The sequence below is a fragment of the Odocoileus virginianus genome, chromosome 7 (assembly GCF_023699985.2).
Source record: "Odocoileus virginianus isolate 20LAN1187 ecotype Illinois chromosome 7, Ovbor_1.2, whole genome shotgun sequence".
Classification (NCBI taxonomy): Eukaryota; Metazoa; Chordata; class Mammalia; order Artiodactyla; family Cervidae; genus Odocoileus; species Odocoileus virginianus.
The window spans coordinates 597,116-617,172 of NC_069680.1; the positions used below are offsets into that span (position 1 = coordinate 597,116).

The 20,057-nt window shown below is 41.4% G+C and overlaps 1 protein-coding gene across 2 annotated transcripts in view; it reads left to right on the top strand.

The window, feature by feature from the left end:
- Window positions 1-20,057, top strand: part of CC2D2B (coiled-coil and C2 domain containing 2B) — a 221,769-nt gene that overhangs the window by 35,906 nt on the left and 165,806 nt on the right. Inside the window, exon 1 of one of the 2 annotated variants that reach the window (XM_070469936.1) lies at window positions 16,658-16,738. The exons of the other annotated variant lie outside the window; for it this stretch is intronic. The gene's annotated coding sequence lies outside the window, so the exon portion shown is untranslated. Of the gene's footprint in view, window positions 1-16,657; window positions 16,739-20,057 lie in introns of those variants that run through there. 2 annotated transcript variants of the gene reach the window in all.

A 20,057-nucleotide genomic window follows, 5' to 3' on the forward strand; every position in this document is an offset into this window, starting at 1 on the left:
AATCACCATCTGCAGTGATTTTGGAGCCCAAAAAATAAAGTCTGACACTGTTTCCACTGTCTCCCCATCTATTTCCCATGAAGTGATGGGACCAGATGCCATGATCTTAGTTTTCTGAATGTTAAGCTTTAAGCCAACTTTTTCACTCTCCTCTTTCACTTTCATCAAGAGGCTTTTTAGTTCATCTTCACTTTCTGCCATAAGGGTGGTGTCGAAGAGTTGACTCACTGGAAAAGACCCTGATGCTGGGGCGGATTGGGGGCAGGAAGAGAAGGGGATGACAGAGGATGAGGCGGTTGGATGGCATCACCGACCCAATGGACATGGGTTTGAGTAAACTCCGGGAGTTAGTGATGGACACGGAGGCCTGGCGTGCTGCGATTCATGGGGTCGCAAAGAGTTGGATATGACTGAGCGGCTGACCGACTGACTGATGGGTATGTTTATCCCTTTTGTTGATTGCTGTTTTTTTTGTGGGAGTGCAGGGAGGAATGGGTACCAGGGAGGTGAGGGTCAGGGAGGTGAAGGATAAAGAGGTAGAGGGCATAGGGAGGTAAGAAGGTGCGGGGAGGTGAGAGGGTGAAGGAGAGTAGGGACAAGGAGATGGGGCACAGAGTCTGCATCTGAGTCCTGTCTCCACAGGTCATCCAGTTATTGATGGAAAGCCTCTGTGGGGCAAGAGGCTCAGGGTCTGTTGCAAGGACTGAATAAGAAAGTCCGTGAAAGCAGTCATTACAGTGTCAGGAGAACAGCAGGCACCCAGCAAAAGTGAGGTACTATTAAGTGAAGTGAAGTGAAGATCTAAGAAATGAGAAGGCAGAAGCTGGGTGAGAATGTGGCAAGGGGAACATAGGGCAGAAAAAGGGAACAGCATATGTCAAGCTCTGTGTCAGGAAGAGGCATGGTTTGTTTAAGGAACAGGGAGGTAGTCAGGGACAGAAATGTCTAGTAAAGGGTTGGGGGTAGGAAACTCTCTGGTGATTACTGCTTTAACTTCTTAGGATTTTCTCTTCAAAGCCAGTTGCACTTGACCTTGTTGTTGTTGTTGAGTCTCTAATTCATGCCCAACTCTTTGCAACCCATGGACTGTAGCCCACCAGGCTTCTCTGTCCATGGGATTTCCCAGGCAAGAATACTGGAGTGGGTTGCCGTTTATTTCTCCAGGGCATCTTCTCGACCCAGAGATCAAACCCACATCTCCTGCATTGCCTGCAGATTCTTTACCCCTGAGCCACTAGGGAAGCCCTTGACCTTAGATATTATTAACCTCAAATGGAGGTGCTAAGATGAAATTGAAAAATGAAAAGATCTTGTTCATATTAAGTGCATAAATAAAACTATAATATACATATTTGAAGAGGAAAACACAAGAGAAACAGGGTTATTCCAGGCACCATGTTGAGCATTTTGTATATATTACCTCATTTGCCCTTTATAATAATCTTAAGAGATGAGAACTACAATATTATTCTCATATTGGAAGTAAGGAAGTGAGGCCAATGCCTGGTATAATTGGGAAGGCAAAAGGTGAGATGCAGACCTAGAAATGCCAGATTCAAGGCTGATGGTACTGTCCCTAAAGAAGTGAAGCTCACACATGACATTTTGTGCTAATTATAACTGATATTGTTGAATGGAATTATCTAATTTACTAAAGTGTACTGCATCTTTCCCTTTTCTCTAACAGAGCACACCAAGCATTTAAAAATGTATTTAATAGGTCAAGATGATGACATTGACATTCTGAGCATTAATTTTTGTGTTCTTTAAGGGCAGGGATTAAATCTTATTACTATTTATGTATCTAGAACCACTCACATTCCAGGCAATCAAATATGATTCAGATCAGTGCAAGCATGAGTGAGTGTATAATGAATGAATGGATGGATGAAATTATAAAATAGCACTGATCAAAGTTTTTCTATTAGTATTTTTAGACTTATTTGCCTCTATACTAAATCCTAAATTGCCTGCTTTGCCCTATGAGCTCACATCTGCTCTTTGTATGTTTTTTCCTTCCTGTCTGTGTTCTAAATGGAATATCCGTTGACATGAGATTTGCCTGCATCTCTGTAGACGGGAAAGAGTGAAAGGAAGTTGCCCTGACTACTTCAGGTCATCATGTCCAAGAGAGGGTAATAAACTCATGTTTGGTCCAGGCCATGGCCATGTTGAAGGGTTTGGATCTGAGGGGTGGGGTCCAGTTTCAGGGGCGTCTGTGGAGAACATTCTTGGTCTGTGGCCACATCGTCAGGTAGGGAGATCTGTCTGCATGAGCACAGAGAAAACATCAGAAACTGAATTTAAGTCTTATGTAAAAGGGGTGAATTGAAACCAGTAGAGGGAGTCAGCCCTCTAACAATTTGGTCAACATATATGGCCAGACTCTAGTCCTCGGGTGGAAATGAAATGAGGACCAGGGCCTGGGTAGCCAGACAGACTGTTACCCACTTTGGGATGGATTTAGCTAAGAAAGTTTGCCCAGATTCTTCCACAGGGGAGATGAGATTCTTTCCAGAACACTTAACACCAGGCATGGGAGCAATCATGATTTTCCAGATGCTCTCCCATTAAGGTAAAGAAGTTCCTAATATATTCCAGAAGTTAGATGGGGTTCCTAATATATTCCAGAAGTTTTCATCCTCAGGATGAAACCAGTGATATCTTTCCCAGAGCAGGGCAAAGCTGGACGGGGCAACCAGAGAGGGACAAACGCTGGTGGAAGTTCATTGAGTAAGAGCTTCTTTGTTTTCTTGGACCTTCTTTCCTCCAGTTTGTTAATGTCTTTCTCCAAATACACTGCTCTGAAGTGTGTAGGTAATACTGCAGAGAAAGTGCCACAAAGGCACTGATTTGAAGTGATGCATAAAGGAGGTGGGCTTCCCCAATGGCTCCGTGGTGAAGAATCTGCCTATAATGCAGGAGATGCAGGAGATGGGGGTTCAGTCCCTGTGTCAGGAAGCTCTCCTGGAGGACAGCATGGTGACCCACTCCAGTATTCTTGCAGGGACCCCCACAGACAGAGGAGCCTGGTGGGCTGCCATCCAAAGAGTTGGACATGACTGAAGCAACTGAACACAACACATAAAGGACCCTTTTAAGAGCTTGACTTCCACTACCTCGTTTACCTTTACAACAGCCCTTTCTGTCCCCATCAAGATATAGAGCATTTCCATCACCCCCAAAGTTCCCTCATGATACAGTACATACCAATTTACTTTTGACTGATTTATGGAGTAAAGAACTGAAAACCACATTATGGGTGGTACATTTCCTCGGTGCATCACACTGAAAGTGAGATGTTGACAAACTAGGTGGGTGGATGTGCCCAGAATGCGGAAGGATCCAGAGGCCATGTAACATAAGGAACATGTGTCAAAGGAGAATATGACATGAATGTGACTGGTACTGATGTGGTAGTTCCAAGAAAACATTGGAAACTTGCTCCTGGTCAGTCAGGAAGGTTAGCCAGAGGAATTTAAGAGACTATCCAATATTGGAGGAAGGGGTCATCTGGGAAAGTCCTGAATCTTAGAATAGGTTCTCTGAGGAAGTTCTGAGTAGGGAGGACATGAAGGAGGAAGAGAGAGAGAATTTCTCTGTTGCCTTATTGACTGCATTCTGTATTAGTTCATCTGAACACTTCCTGTTTGTTTCTCCACAGTCTTTCTGTTGTTTTACTTCTGAACTGAATTCTCTAAAAGCTCTAAGGATGCTTTTTAAACTTCCAGTCCTCTGTATCACAAATTCTATTGGTTTTAGGATTCTTGGATGATAATGGGAATGGTGAGGTGGAGCCACAGAGAACATCTAAGATAAAAGGACATGGGGCTAGACATGGAAGCCTTGGTTGAATTGTACAACCCTGCCACATACAGGGTGGACAAGTTCCCCTGCTATTTAGCCTCAGCTTTTACATACCTGAATATGGGATGTGTGTGTGTGTGTGTGTGTGTGTGTGTGTGTTTCTCCTGTGTCCTGTAGAGTTTCTCTGGAGATCAGAAAAGAGAATGGACATAAATGCGTTTGCAAACTCTTCTCAAGACCATCAAAATGTAAAGTTTTGTATCACTGTTGCCATTGTGACAATGCCATTTGTTGAACCTCATTTAATTTGAAAGCTCCCTAACTCACAATAATTTGTATAGTGGAGTCATTACCATGTTGGAGCTTTAATAGTGACTCTATCCATTATTCCCTAAAGGTCAACCACTCTAGAGTCACATGAGAACAGAAAACAAATTTTGCTTGTGAATTGGTTTCAAGTACTGTCAGCTTCAAATGGAGGTCTCTGGGGGTCCTTGGCTGGCACATCAAGAGGGCATTTCAACAGAAAGAGGCTAAACCTTGACTAGACCTTAGAGCAAATGTGCCCTCTGCTCTTTGCCTCTCCTTTTCTAAAGGAAAACATTTTCTACTTGTTTGGGTGCATGTAAACTTTATCTGCTTATTCTAATCCAATTTTCCCAAGCCTTCTTTTGCTTGTTCCATTTTAAACATGGAAAAATCTTCTAACACACTCAGTTTTTATATTATTTCCTGTTTTAGGACTTTCACAGATTTCCTAGAAATTTTGCCTAAGTGGCATTTGCCTTAGTTATTTCATAGGTATGCATAAAAAACCAATCTCCATTTACATTCTTCCTGTCATTTTGATGGTAGGAAAAATATCTGAGTTTATTTTCAGGGCAAGTCACATGACAAAAAGAATAACAAATATTTGTGGTTGTCTTGGGAACTCAGTTTCTAGATATTGCTGATTATGGAAAGGAGGAACAGATTTGAAGATGGGACAGTTTGGTGGCCAAGAAGTAGAACAGCAGGAGGCCCTGGAATAGGGGTGGAAGGAAATAGACCATCTATGTAAAAAAAAAAAAAAATACAGGTTCCTAGTCATTTTTTTTCCTTTTTTTCTGTTTCTGATTACTATATCCTGTCTTCCTGAGGGTGGAATGCTTTATATAACCAAGTGATTTTCTTGTTCAGTTTTGTGTGTTTGCTTTGTTCGTTTCTGGATAGCAATTTGTCCCTTTGCCAAACTGTCCATAAGACAGAGTTCCAAAGGGAAGAGATCTGAAGCCAAAAAATCCTGCTTTTTGTATTCCTGGATCTTTCTTGGAATAGCCCATCGTGTGTGATATCTGAAGACGCAGTACCAGTACCAGCTGTGTATACGAGATCCTTAGAATACACAGACTTTATGGGAACAGTAAAAATTCACTCCATTGTTTGTTGTCAGCATTTCCAGCACTTACTCTCGCCAGTAACTCTTCACTCTGGCTGACCTCAGAGATGTGGGGATGTCTGTGAGCTCTGAGGTCTCTTGTAGGGAAGAGGGGCTACCTGCAGGTGTGAAAGCTGGGAAAAGATTCTGGCTTTACTCCCCACCACCCCAAGACCCTGGTAGATCCAGGAAGTGGAAATACTGGAGGCCAATACTTGTATGGCCTTCTGAGTTGCCCACTGCATCCAACTTGCTGTTCTCCCAGGAAATCTTTGATGTACACCCAGAGCACCGAGGGCCTGTTGAAAGCACCCTAGGCCTCCATATGCTTTTCTTGAAGCTGGCAGACAAAGAGGAAGGAGGCAAGAGTTACTTATGGAGAGAGGAAGTAAAGCTGGAGGCTGGGGTGAAGGTAGGATTCAAGGATCAGGATCTGCAAGGCTCCAAGGTCACTCCATCCTTCAGACCAGATTTGGGATGGGGTGTATTGCAGGGGGTTTAAGCCTAAAGAGTGTGTCTGTGTCAGGCACAGGTGACAAGGACTGGATTCTTTTACCTGTTTACTTCCCCATATGGATTAGTCAGGAAATACAGATAACAGACTCTACTGCTGCATATCAGCTGGATTGGGGGCCCCTTTGATGAAGGTGTAATACCAGCTCATATGACTGGACAGCCACTGTGGAGGTAACCCCCTCTGATCTCTCTCCCATGGAAAAAACTCCTCTCTTGTCTGATTCTGTTCTCTGCCTTGGTGACTGGACAACTCCCCTCTGTTGTCACAAATTGATTTCAAGAGGGTTTCTTGTTCCAGGCCAACTCCATTGATCTTCCTCCTGAAAGGAGATAAAGCAGGGTGTTCTAGCATTCAGATGAACCAACTTCCAATCCTAGTTCTGCCTTTTACTGGTTGTATGACCTCAGGTTGGTAACTTAACTTCTCTGAATAACAGTTTTTCCACCCATACAATGGGATTTAAATATGAGTACTTAGTTTATAGTTTTGTTATAAATATTAAATGAGATCATGAAACCCACCCTAAGCTTTGGCTTAAGCAGAAATTGCTGGAACAACCTATTGTGGCCAAGATCATAAGATCACAGGATATGAAGGTCAGCCACAAAACCCACCCTGACAACTTATGAGACAGAAACAGTCCATTGCAACTTTTCTCAGAGGATGGCTATGTAAACTGCTTCTGCTTGGCTGAAGGAAGTGGGTGAGTGGTGGCTGGGGGTGGGAGGGATAGAAGAGAATTAGATGAGTATCAGTTCCTCCTGATAATTAAGAGCATAGACTTGCCAGACTCAGACAGGCTTGTGTTCAGATTCCAGCTCTGCACTCAGTGTCTGTGTGACCATGACCATACTCTCTGACTCCCAGTTTCCTCAAGTGCAAAAAAGGGTCTGATGGTATCTACAGTGTTGGAGGCTTTCACAAATAATGCATGTAAAGTGCTTAGCACAGTCCCTGGTACCCAGCAAACACATAACAAAGATGCTGGACATGACTGTGAGGGTGACAGGAGCTTTTCTGGTCTGTAGTCCTGCTCTTTTCACCTGAGGAGGTAGGAAGGAGACAGGGTGAGTGCTGGGTAAAACTGGCCTCATTTCTGAGCCTCTCATCTACCTCTGATCCTGTATGTCTTTACCACTGAGCCACCTGGGAAGCCTTCATTAGTGCCCTTCTTCCTTGATTTAATTCTGATTCAAAAGAAAGATATGGTTAGAAATGTAGGAGAAATAACTAGTTTATTTAGGCATTAATAATCCTAAAGGTGAGAACTACAAGGCAACCAGACACATGGCTTCAATTTTTAAGAAGGCAGATTTAAAAAAATAATCAGGAAGATGATAGATGAGATCCCATGGCCAGATTTGGTAAAGAATATGGCTCAAAAAGGTTGAGTCTAAAAATGAAATAATCAACTAAATGAGAAATCTACTTACATAATCACAAGTAATCTTAATAGATAAGAGAAGAGAAACATTTAAAACATTCATTTGACCAGAGGGAGTTTGATAAACAGCTCAGAAATCATGGGTGAGTTTTTCCTTTTATGTATTTCTCTATTTTCTAAAAATGTTTATGATGACCATAACTTTTTTGTTTGTTTGTTTATTTTTGATATTCATAGCACTTTTATTCGTAATAAACCAAACAGGAAAAGAGCCAAATGTTTTTCAGCCATAGAATGGATTTGTTGTTGTTTGGTTGCTAAATTGTGCCCAACTCATTGCGACCCTATGGACTGTAGCCCGCCAGTCCCCTCTGTCTATGGGATTTTCCAGGCAAGAATACTGAAGTGGGTTGCCATTTCCTTCTCCGTGACTATAACTTTATATATAAAAAAAAAATTGCCCAGATATTTGTACAATAGAAAAAAGTAACAAGTAATTGAGAAAATGTTTAGAAGCTAGGAGAATTCTTTTAAAAATAGTGTCACTTGGGCTAAGTATCATCTGGAGATTAGGCATGCAGGAAAAAATGCTAAAGATAACAAGAAAAAAGTTATTTTGGTTATGATTCAGTGCAAGAACATGAGCAGGAAGGGAGATGCACAATGGTAATGAATTTCACAAAGGAATTAGAACGCTGAACTTCTATTTTGCTTCAGTCTAGAAAAATGCAGTTCAATCAATTAAAACTAAAACCTGCCTTATTAAGTTATTAAGAGGGCCCCTGACTTTTCTAAATGAGTTTAAAGAACATGACAGAGATGACCTTTAAATTATCAGAGTTAGCAATCTAAGTTATGAAATACGGGAGAGATTGGATTCAGGAAATTCCACATGAAGTTAATTCTGGCAAAATCTTAAAATAAATATGGAAGAGTTGTTAGAACCTAGGAAAAAAAAGATCCCGACCACTTGAGCTAGCATGGAGATTTTAAATCAAGTCATATCAAATCACCCCCATTTGGGAGACGGATAGTCAGGGGCTAGAGTTAATAAATTTTGGCAGTCTCTCAAATTTATAAAAATAGTGTACTCTACTTCAGCAAAAGATTCACAAAATTTTTAGCTATAGATAACATCAAACAAAAACCAGTGTATACTATAATAAACCTCTGCATACCTATTACCCATCTTCAACAATTATCAATACATGTTCTGGGATTTTTGTTTCCTCTGTTACTCTCCCTTCCACCAAGTCTTTTTGTTGTTGGTATTGGAATTTTTTATGACAAATCCCACATATTATATAATTTTATATGCAAGTATTTTAGAGTGAGAAAGATGTATAACAAAGTCTTTCATGATATGCTTAAAGATGAGATAGAGAAATATGGACTGGATAAGAATGAACTAAGAGGATTAGCATTAGTCTGAAAGTGAGAATTGAAGTCGCTCAGTAGTGTCCGGCTCTTTGCGACCCCATGGACTGTAGTCTGTAGACTGTAACCAGGCTCCTCTGTCCATGGGATTTTCCAGGCAAGAACACTGGAGTGAGTTGCCATTTCCTTCTCCAGGAGATCTTCCCGACCCAGGGATTGAACCCGGGTCTCCCACATTGTAGGCAGACACTTTACTGTCTGATTAGTATGAATCATGGCTAAATCATGTCAAATGTGTGAAAGTGTTAGTCATTCAATCATGTCTGCCTCTTTGCGACCCCAGAGACTGTAGCCCACCTGGCTCCTCTGTCCATGGAATTCTTCAGACAAGAATATTGGAGTGGGTTGCCATTTCCTTCTTCAGGGGATCTTCTCAAGCCAGGGATCGAACCCGGATCTCCTGCATTGCAAGTGGATTCTTTATTAAAATCTTCCCCCCCTAATCCTTAGAGACAAAACTATTTATATACAAAACTATGTTCTGTTGGCAAATTTGCTAATCACACTTTCTATGTTTTCTGAACATAGATTGGTGTGAGCCACCAAATCATGTCAAAGATGGTATGAAATCCACATTGAAGAAAGGTTACAGATCAGCAGTCCCCAAATTTTTTGGCTCCAGGGACCGGTTTCATGGAAGACAATTTTTCCATGGACTGGGAAGAGGGTGGGAATGGTTTCAGGATGATTCCCATAAAGAGTGTGCAACCTGGCTCCCTATCATATGCAGTTCACAGTAGGGTTCCATCTCCTGTGAGAATCTGAAATTACTGCTTAGGCAGTAACACAAATGATGGGGAGTAGCTGTATATACAGATAAAGCTTCACTTACTCACCTGGCGTTCACCTCCTCAGTTCAGTTCAGTCACTCAGTTGTATCCAACTCTTTGTGATCCCATGGACCGTAGCACGCCAGGCCTCCCTGTTAAGCACCAACTTCTGGAATTAACCCAAACTCATGTCCATTGGGTCGGTGATGCAGTCCAAGGGACTCTCAAGAGTCTTCTCCAACACCACAGTTCAAAAGCATGAATTCTTTGGCACTCAGCTTTCTTTATAGTCCAACTCTCACATCCATACATGACTACTGGAAAAATCATAGCCTTGACTAGACGGACCTTTGTTGGCAAAGTAACGTCTCTGCTTTTTGCTGTCTGTGATTTGGATGAAAACATAGAAAGTGTGATTAGCAAATTTGCCAACAGAACATAGTTTTGTATATAAATAGCTTTGTCCTTGAGGAATAGAAAAACAATTTTAAATAAAGAAGTAAACATACTCTGTGTTGCTTCATAGCTCATTGGGATCAAGGGATAGAATTTAGATTGTAACAAAGCTTGAATCAAGATAAGAGCTTCTTGATAATTACAGATGTCTGTCAACGGCCAGGACTACGTGGACATGTAGTGTAGTCCTGACTCCAATGACTGTCCCCATCAATGGAGAAGTTTACTGAAGAGGTTAAATATCCATCTTTCAAGAATTCTGCAGAACTGGATTTGCCACTCAGAAGAATTTTGAAACCTTGGCTGTGCATTAGAATCACCTGAAGGGCTTTAAAAATGACTAGTACCTGGGCCCAGTCCCAGCGATTCTGATACAATTGCTCTCGGTAGGACTGGAAAAAGTCCCAGGTGAGTTTCCTGTGTAGTCAGGGCTGGAACCTTGAAGTGCAGAAACTCTAAGGATCCTTTCAACTTTGAGATTCTTTTTGATCGGAAAAAGATAAATCCCATTCATTCCCCCAAAGTCAGAATGGTGGAAAGCTTGAATATGATGCCAAAATCAGACACAAAAATTACTTTAGAGAAGGAAAAAGAATGGTTTAAGTGAGTCTAAAATTGCTGGAGGTTACCAGGAGGGAATGTGTCTTAGAGGAGAGGGTGCCTGTGCGGTTGTGGAGGAGGTAGGAGTGAAGCTAAGTGGGGACGGTATGAGGGGAAGGGAGTGGAACTGAAAAGACTGAAAAGAGGTCTGAAGAGATACTAAAACCAGGGTAGTCCTGGGCACCATTAGAGTGCCCCACTGGCCCCCAGATTAGGACAGCACACAGAAAACCTCTGTTGTCCTAGTCGCTCCCCTTGAAGAGAGAAGATGTCTTGTCTGTGCATCTGAATATATCACACTGACATGCTGAGCAGTTGCTAAGGCTAAAATCTACGTGCACTCTAGCTAATTTTTCCAGTGATAGTGTCTTGTTTGCTTGCCCGGCATCTTGCCAGGGTGCTGGTTCTGGGCTCAGTAGCTTGCTTTGGGATATTTCGGAATCCCTTATCCTACCCCTTCCCACCAACCTCTGCTGAAACTTCCTAGAGTGACTGTGAAGTTTGTTTCTTTGAAGAGGTTCTTAGCAATTCCCTCACTGCTATTTTAACCCCTCTTCCACCATGTGTTAAACAATCCTAAAGGTGGCTTCACAAATCTGGCTGGCTGCAGGAATGGTGAGCCAAGGCTGCCTTTAAAAAAGAGCCTGGAAGTGTTTCCTAACTTCCCTGCTAGGAAGAAACTGGAGGCATGCTGCCCCCACATACCTTCACAATCTCTTCTAAAAAGAGAAGTATATGCGTGGGATATGTTGAGTTGTTTACAAAATAGCACAGAGAAAATCCCTCTGAAATCATGGGAGAAAGACCCATGGTTGTGCATATTTTTTCTTTATATTTATAAAGAATAAGTTGGATACAGTCTTTACCCACTGTACCCCTAAAAGCCCTCACAGCTTCTTTATTTTAAGAAAATATCAGCCATTAAGTGAGAGGTAGCTGTGATTTTCAAAGCAGCATTACCTGGAAACTTGTTAGAAGTACACATTCCCTGGTCTCACTGCAGACATACTGAATCAGAAACTCTGAGGGTGGGGTCCAGTGGTTTTTCTTTAAGATATCTTTCTGGTGATTCTGAGCAGGTTGATGATTAAGGCCTGGGCTATAGGACTATAGAAAATATATCCTTAGAAGATTCTCTAAAGGAGTTGTACAGAGCTTGCTCTCTGACACAGGACTTAACGGGAAAACTGCAAGCTGAAGAAACTTCAGCTGCTATTGAGCCAGGGTTGTGAGTGGGTTTGACATTTACTTAATGAAAAAAAGGTCATGTGGCAGGAGAGGAAAGCTGCTAACAGAGAAGAGTAAAACAAAAAAGAATCAGAATGACAAAGCAGTGGGCAATCCAGTTAACTCTTGTCATTACAAAACTAGAAAGTTCCTATTCAAGTGACTATAATTGCTAATGTATATACATATATAGAAAAGAATTTTAAGATATGAATTTTTTTTAATATGCTGTATTTTGTTTCACCTTGGAGACATAGCTTGTTGTGAAAATATTTTGTCTAGTCAGTTCTTAATTGAAGCTCTATGTTGACAGGAAATAGAAATTTGCTGAATTTTAAAAGCATGATTTGACTGCTATTAATATGTAATTGGAATTTTGTGGTAAAGGATCACAGATGCCAAAAATGTGAAAAAACTTATAATATTAATCATAACCATATTGGCCATAACATTAATAATAATCTTAGCTACGTTTGCCATTTTTTGAGGGCCTACTGTGTGCAGACACTGCTGTGTGCTTGGCACTAGGGATAAAGGTGTGGATAAGCAGACCTGGTCCTTGCCCTCCGAAGCAATGGTTCCCAACTTTGGCAGCGTATTAGATGCACCAGGGAGCCATTAAAAAATAGCAATGCCCAGGCTCCGCCTTGATGATTCTGATTTAATTAATCTGGGGTGGGATTCGGGGGTTGGTATTTTCACAAAGTTCTCCAGTGACTTTAATGTACAGCTAGAATTTAATGTACAAAGTAGAAGATTTCAGCATGTAGCTAATGGATTGACTGATTTTTGTTTAGTCGCTAAGTCGTGTCTGACTCTTTTGTGACCCTATGGGCTGTAGCCTGCCTGGCTCCTCTGTCCATGAGATTTCCCAGGCAAGAAAACTGGAGTGGGTTGCCATGCCTTCCTCCAGGGGATCTTCTGGACCCAGGGATTGAACCCACATCTCTTGTATTGGCAGGCAGATTCTTTACCGCTGAGCCACCTGGAAAGCCCAGCTAATTAATTACAATAGCCTTAAGTGATATGAAGAAAACATTGAGTGCTGTGAGATATGCCAGTTAGTGTGGAGTTCATGGATGGGGTTTCTGAGGCATCCTTGAGGAGGTGACTTTCACCTGTAATCTGAAAGCTGAGCAGAGTATAGCTAAATAAAGAGAGTGGGAAGAGAATATTCCAAGCAGAGTTAAAAAATTGTGCTAGGACCCTGTGGCAGGGGAAGAAAGGTGAAGTGAGGGCTGAAAGGAGGCAGAGTGAGGGAAGATAGGTGATAAGAGAGGCTGGAACCTGAGGAGGGGCAGAACCTACGAGTTACAAGAAGGATTGTGGTCTTAAAGTAATGGGAAGCTATGAAGGGTTTTAAGTAACTAGTGGGCTTTGTGATCATATAGAGACTTTGAAAAGTTCACCCTGGTTGCAGTGTGGAAAACAATTTGTTGAGAGGCAGGAGTGTATGCAGGGTGACCAACCTGCCATGGGAGGAGGTGGTGGTTGAAGTAAGAAGGTGGCAGAGTGGTGGTGGAGGAGAGGGCATCAGAATCTTTGGGAGGCAGAATCCCAGGACTCAACACAACTCTCAGTAACATTTGCTGAATGGGCAGCTCTTTGGATGCAGACAAGGATGAGGAGGGAATGGAGGATGATGCCATTATTCTTGGTTCACAACTGGATGAGTGGTAGAGATGCTCACTGAGGGCTATGGAGAGCTGGGAGAGGAACAGGTTTGGTGGGAAGGGGAAAGCATGAATTCTGTTTGAGCAGAATAGATTTGAGGTGCCTGTGTGTCAAGGAGACAGTTGAAATATCAAGAGTCCATATGTCTGGACTAAATATAAGTTAGAGTATTTCCCACATATGGATAGTAGTAACTGAGCCCATGGGGCTGGTTGGGATCACTCTAATCATTTTTTTCATACAGAGCTCACTACATCTTCACATCAGCTTCCCAAATTAAGTGATAGATGTTTTAAAATTTTTAGTCCAGAAAATGAAGATTTAGAAAGATCAAATAAGTTGCCCAAGTCACGGAGCTAGTTAAGAGGCAAGGGTGGGAGTCCATCCTATAGGAAGATTATATAATCAAAAACAAGGAAATAGATGGATTGTTACCTAATCATACTGCTTCTCTTTAGTCAGAATGACTCACTCTCAGAGACAATGTAGTTAACCATGCTAGCTTAGAAAGGACAAACTAAATGTGTAGTTCTTTCTACTGCAAACAAATCATTTGAATCTATTATTCTTGGTAACTCAGCGAGAGAATATTCCATGGAGTTTATGACTAAGCTCTGGGATCCAGATTTGGGACTTACTGCCCGAACATCTGTCCTGTTGCTTCCTACAGTACATACAAACTGAAGTTGAGTTGCCTGGCAGCTCACTAAAAATAGTCAGAACCATAGAGTTGAGAAGTTAAAACACATTTGGAAAGATCAAATAAATCTGCCCTTTTCTTGAGGGAAAACACTGTGTACTAGAAATTCAAATCAATCTTACCCATTCATTTATTCAACTGACATATGGAATACTGACACAGACCAGATCCTTTGCTGATTTCTGGAGATCTAAAAATGTGTAGTGTTCTCAAAGTGTGTTAGTCTCATAGAGGAGACTGACACAGCATTGTGGGAAGGGTGCTATGAGACAGATGCAAAGGAGGGTATTTAATTCATCATTAGAGAAGGGTCAAGAGACTTTCAAGAAGACTTCCTGGGAGTGATGACACGTACACTAATTATCCTCAACTCCAATTTCTTCGTAAGTTAGGAAAAGATAAAGAAGAGAGGAAAGAGGAGTGCTTCAGGCAGATTAAAGCAGCAGGACATGTGGCAGGAGAGAAAAGCTATGAAGATACAAAAGACATAAAGATAAGAAAAAGAAGGGCCAATTTAGAAACTAACACCTTGAACTACACATGAACTGTATGGAGACTTGGCCTTTAAGTTGTGGTTTAAGAGTTTAACTTTTATTTTGAGACATATGGGAATCATTGAAGAAGATCACACTGGTGGCGGTCATATAATTAGGTTTGCATTTTTAGGATGATAATGCTAGCTTCAAAGTAGAGGATGGCTGGAAGAGGAAGAGCCTAGATGTGGAAAGGCCTCTACAGAAGCTATTGTAGAAGTCAGGGAAGAAATAGATAAAGGATTTGGGAGATATTTAGGGGTTCAGTTCAGTTCAGTCACTCACTCTTTGCATAGAATCAATAAAAACTTGAAGTTTGATTGAAGGGAGAAGGGAGAGTCTAGGGAGATTGGGGGCATGATGGTGATGTTCACGGAGCAGATCATGCAGAACAGGGAAATTTCATTTTAGACATGGTGATTTTGGCTGTAGAACATCAAAGCAGGTATGTTAAGTAAGTACTAGAATTACAGATTTGGATCTCCAGACAAAGTTCTGGACTGGAGACATAGATCAGGAGGTCATCCCAATAAAGCTTGGGGAACCATCACCATTCAGTTGGTTGTATGTGTATGAAGCAACATGAGCCAAGTTTCCAAGATGAAACACTGTGGCACATCTCTGTTGAAAGAGTATGATGATAAAAAGATGCCAGGAAAGTAAGGGTCAGAGAGATAGGAGGACTACAAGAAGAGTCTGGTGTCATGGGAGCCAAGAAAAGGGAGAGTTTGTGTAATTAACAGTATCAAATTCTATAAGAAATGGAAAAACATCCATTGGATACTTGTGTGAGTGGCTTTAATAGAATGATGGGACAGAAGCCAGGTGCTGTGAATCAAAGAATAAGTGGGTTGTAGAAAGGTGGAGTTTTGGCATGCACAGGGTATAAGGAGGCAAAAAACAACGACAACAACAACAAGTCAGAAGAAGTCAAATCTTTAGAACTGGTGTGGCATGGATCAGTTCACTGGGGATACTGAAGGCAAGAGAAATGGAATAAACGTATCAGCACTGTGTAAAGGTCTAAGAAAGGAAGTGGCCTTTCTCCACCCAGTCCTGAGAGACTTAGTGGTGAGCCAGCCCAATGGTGTCTTTGCTATCTAATTTAGCTATCTCCCCGCTGAAGATGGGTCTACTAATGTGGCATTCTCAGAGGTCAATTCTAGGAAACAAAGACTTTACCAGAAGGTGGAGTAAAAATTTCCTCTTCAACTCTTGCATTACCCAGAGTCTTTGGGTTTGTAAGCATCTTTATAAAGAATTCAACTATCTTAGCCATCATTTCCAAAGACTATAATGTATAGTTCCTAGTATAGTATCCTTATGTGGTGTTCTGAGCTTTTGCTAAGTGAGAGATGCTTTCCCATCCATTCAGCACATTATTATGATTCCGGAAAAGAGAAAGAACATGGGGTCTGTCTTGTCTGTTTTGAGCCCCTAGATTTGCTTCCTTGTTTGGCTGCACCCCTCCTATCTCTGTGAATCTGACCAAATAAGAAAACAGACCTCTTGGGTGTGAGCAAGAAGTGCATAGACTGTGCCGTACCCATGGCTTCTGTGGTCTCCACGTTGCATCTGTATTCTACACGCAGCCTGTGTCTCGTTGTTGTAGTTCAGTGGCTAAGCTGTGTCCAACTCTTTTCCACCCCATGGACTGCAGCACACTGGGCTCCTCTATCATCCACTAACTCCCAGAATTTGGTCAAATTTATGTCCATTGAGTCAGCAGTGCTATCTGTCACTCTCTGCTGCCCCCTTCTCCTTTTGCCTTCAATCTTCTCCAGCATCAGTCTTTTTCAATGAGTCAGCTCTTCACATCAGATGGCCAAAGTATTAGAATTTCTGCTTCAGCACCTGTCCTCCCAGTGAACATTCAGGGTTGATTTCCTTTAGGACTGACTAGTTTATGGCATAATACCACTATTGTTTAACAATGATCAGGTCATATTTTTTTACCTTGTTGAAAAATCATGGCAAGAAAACTTGGTGAACATGAAATCATAGTGGGGAGTTAGTTTGATTAACTTAGAGGAATTATCCTTCATCGCTATGGAGAAAGAACTTTTAGGGAAGTGACCATGACCCAAGACATCGTCTCCTCCCAGACTGTGCTGGAGGGACCCTGCACTGACCAATTCTTTTAGTTGCCTTTTCACTGCATGCAGATGGCCCTGCCTCACCATATTCTCACATCTTTCTTCATCCAGGATACAAAAGTGAGTAGGATGCCACTTTCTTAGTTGCATTCTAGATTTGAGGAAATACTCAAGTCATGGGACTGAACATACATTTTTTAAAGTGTGGGTGGTTTTGGTAGGAGCTGTTTTTCATCTGCTATGTGTTTATCTTATTAGTTTTGTTCTAAGGAGGACACGCCTTTCTCCAAGGCCCAGGAACCTTTCTCTAACTCCTGCCTTCCACCTTACTAAATGAGTACAGGAAATATGCTTTGAATAATCTAGGATACTCTCAGATTATCCCTCCCAAATCATTTGTTTTCTGTCACTTCCTTGACAGGAACTACATACTAATCAATTTAGGATTGAGTTCTCACATAAGCATCTGAAGTGCAGGTACTCTGTGTTGATGGTTTAAGAGAGTTGCTTAGATACCAGATGATCTGTGACAGAGTTACCATGGATGTTTAGAAGCTTGATCATGTCGTATCCAGAGAGCTGTTCCCTCTTGTATTAATATGTAACAGCAGAAGTGCCTGAGCATGTGCATACTCAGTTGTAGCTGACTCTTTGTGACCCCCATGGATTGTAGACTGCCAAGCTCTTCTGTCCATGGAATTTTCTAAGCAAGAATACTGGAGTGGTTTTCCATTTCCTACTCCAGGGGATCGTCCCGATGTCAGGGATCGAACCCGTATCTCTTATGTCTCCTGCATTGGCAGGCAGATTCTTTACCATTGGGCTACCTGGGAAGAGATGCCTGAAAAGAGATGCCAAATTTCTCTCAGAATAAAGCTTTTAATCCACCCAAAGCCTGGTGAAATGAGATCTGACAATTTTTCTGTAAAGAATACAAAAGAGATGACATTGATCTGGGAAGACTGAGTGAGTGGGGACCCAGAGATGGCTGCTTGGAATAGTTAGGTTAGTGAGTGGCTGGCGGGATGGTTAGAGAGGGCAGAGAATCAGCAAAGTTGACATCACATCATCGACACATCTCTTCCCATTTACTCGATGCCCACCTTCCAGGCTCCTAGCATCTTTGTCACTTTAATCCCAACTGGAAACCCTCTGTAAATTCTTTCTCTTCAACTCAGAACCTTTAGGTTTTCAGTAATTTTTACTAAGTATTTAATTGCTAGAGAATAAAGAAGGAAGAAAGAGAGGGAAGGGGAAGAGGAAAGAGAATTTAACAAATGTATGTAGTTTTGTAATCACCACCACAATCTAGATGCAGAATTCGTCCATCATTGCTGAAAATTCCCTTGTGGACTTTTCAGTCAGTCCTTTGTCCCTGAACTTCTGCCTGCTAATCTGATTTCTGTCCTTAGTTTTGCCCTTTCCAGAATATCATATAAATGAAATCATACATAGTCTTTTGAGTCTGGCTTCTCTCACTTAGCATAATGCTTTCGTGATTCATCCATGTTGTTGCACTCATGAGTAGTTTATACCCTTTTTGTTGCTGAATAGAATTCTGTTATATCACAGTTTGTGTGCTTTCACTGTTGATGCACATTTGGGTTGTTTTGAGTTTTGGGTGATGAATAAAAATGTTATAAATAATCAGGTACAGGTTTTTGTGTAGACACATCTTCACTCTTTTTGGGTAAATACCTAAGAGTAGGATTACCTGGTTATATAATAAGTATATATTTTAACAAGGGGCTTCTCAGGTGGGTAGGTAAAGAACCTACCTGCTAATGCAGGAGACGTGGGTTCAATCCCTGGGTCAGGAAGATCCCCTTGAGGATGTCATGACCACCCACTCCTGTATTCTTGCCTGAAGAATCCCCTGGACAGAGGAGCCTGGTGGGGTACAATCCATGGGGTCACACAAAGTCGGACACAACTAAAGTGACTTAGCATACACACCCACACACACGCACACATGCACACACACATGTGTGTTTTGACTTCGTAAGAAACTCCCAAATTCTTTCCAAAGTGGCTGTTCCATTTTGCATCCCCAGCAGCAGTGTATGAGACTTCCAATTGCTCTGCATCCTTGCCAACACTGTATTTTTTTTGCCATTCTAATAAGTATGTAATATTATATATTAAAAAATTTTGCTAGTATCAAACTTTAAAAAACATTGTTATTCTGGTAAGTAATAAATAGTATCTCATTTTTCATTTGGTACAGTTCTTTAAGATAAAGTAATTAGAATTCTTCTAATATGTTGACAGTATTTATTTTTCTTTAAATTACTTATTTATGTTCTTTGCCCATTTTTATTTTTTTAACTTATTTATTTTTTAATTGAAGGATAATTGCTTTACAGAATTTTGTTGTTTTCTGTCAAACATCAACATGAATCAGCCATAGGTATACATATATCCCTTCTGAACCTCCCTCCCATCTCCCTCCCCACCCACCCCTCTAGGTTGATACACAGACTCAGTTTGAGTTCCCTGAATCAAACAGAAAATTCCCATTGGCTATCTATTTTACATATGGTGATCTAAGTTTCCATGTTACTCTCTCCATACATCTCACTCTCTCCTCCCCTCTCCCCATGTCCATAAGTCTGTTCTCTATGTCTGTTAAATTCTTTGATACCATCGTTCTAGATTCCGTATATATGTGTTCAATTAAGTTCAGTTCAGTTCAGTCGCTCAGTCGTGTCTGACTCTTTGCAACCCCATGGACTGCAGCACGCCTGGCCTTCCTGTCCATCATCAACTCCTGGAGTTTACTCAAACTCATGTCCGTTGAGTTGGTGATGCCATCCAACCATCTCATCCTCTGTCGTTCCCTCCTCCTCCCACCTTCAGTCTTTCCCAGCATCAGGGTCTTTTCAGATGAGTCAGCTCTTCTCATTAGGTGGCCAAAGTATTGGCATTTCAGCTTCAGCATCAGTCCTTCCAATGAACACTTAGTACTGATCTCCTTTAGGACGGACTGGTTGGATCTCCTTGCAGTCCAAGGGACTCTCAAGAGTCTTCTCCAATACCATAGTTCAAAAGCATCAATTCTTCAGTGCTCAGCTTATATGTGTTAGTATATGATATTTATCTTTCTCTTTCTGACTTACTTCAATCTGTATAATAGGCTCTAGGTTCATCCACCTCATTAAAACTGACTCAAATGTGTTCCTTTTTATGGCTGAGTAATATTTCACTGTTTATATATTCCACAGCTTCTTTATCCATTCATCTGTTGATGGACATCTAGGTTGCTTCAATGTTTTAGCTATTGTGAATAATGCTGCAATGAACATTGGGGTACATGTGTCTATTTCAATTTTGGTTTCCCCAGGGTATATGCCTAGGAATGGGATTGCTGGGGCATATGGTGGTTTTATTCCTAGTTTTCTAAGGAATCTCCATACCGTCTTCCATAATGACTAAATCA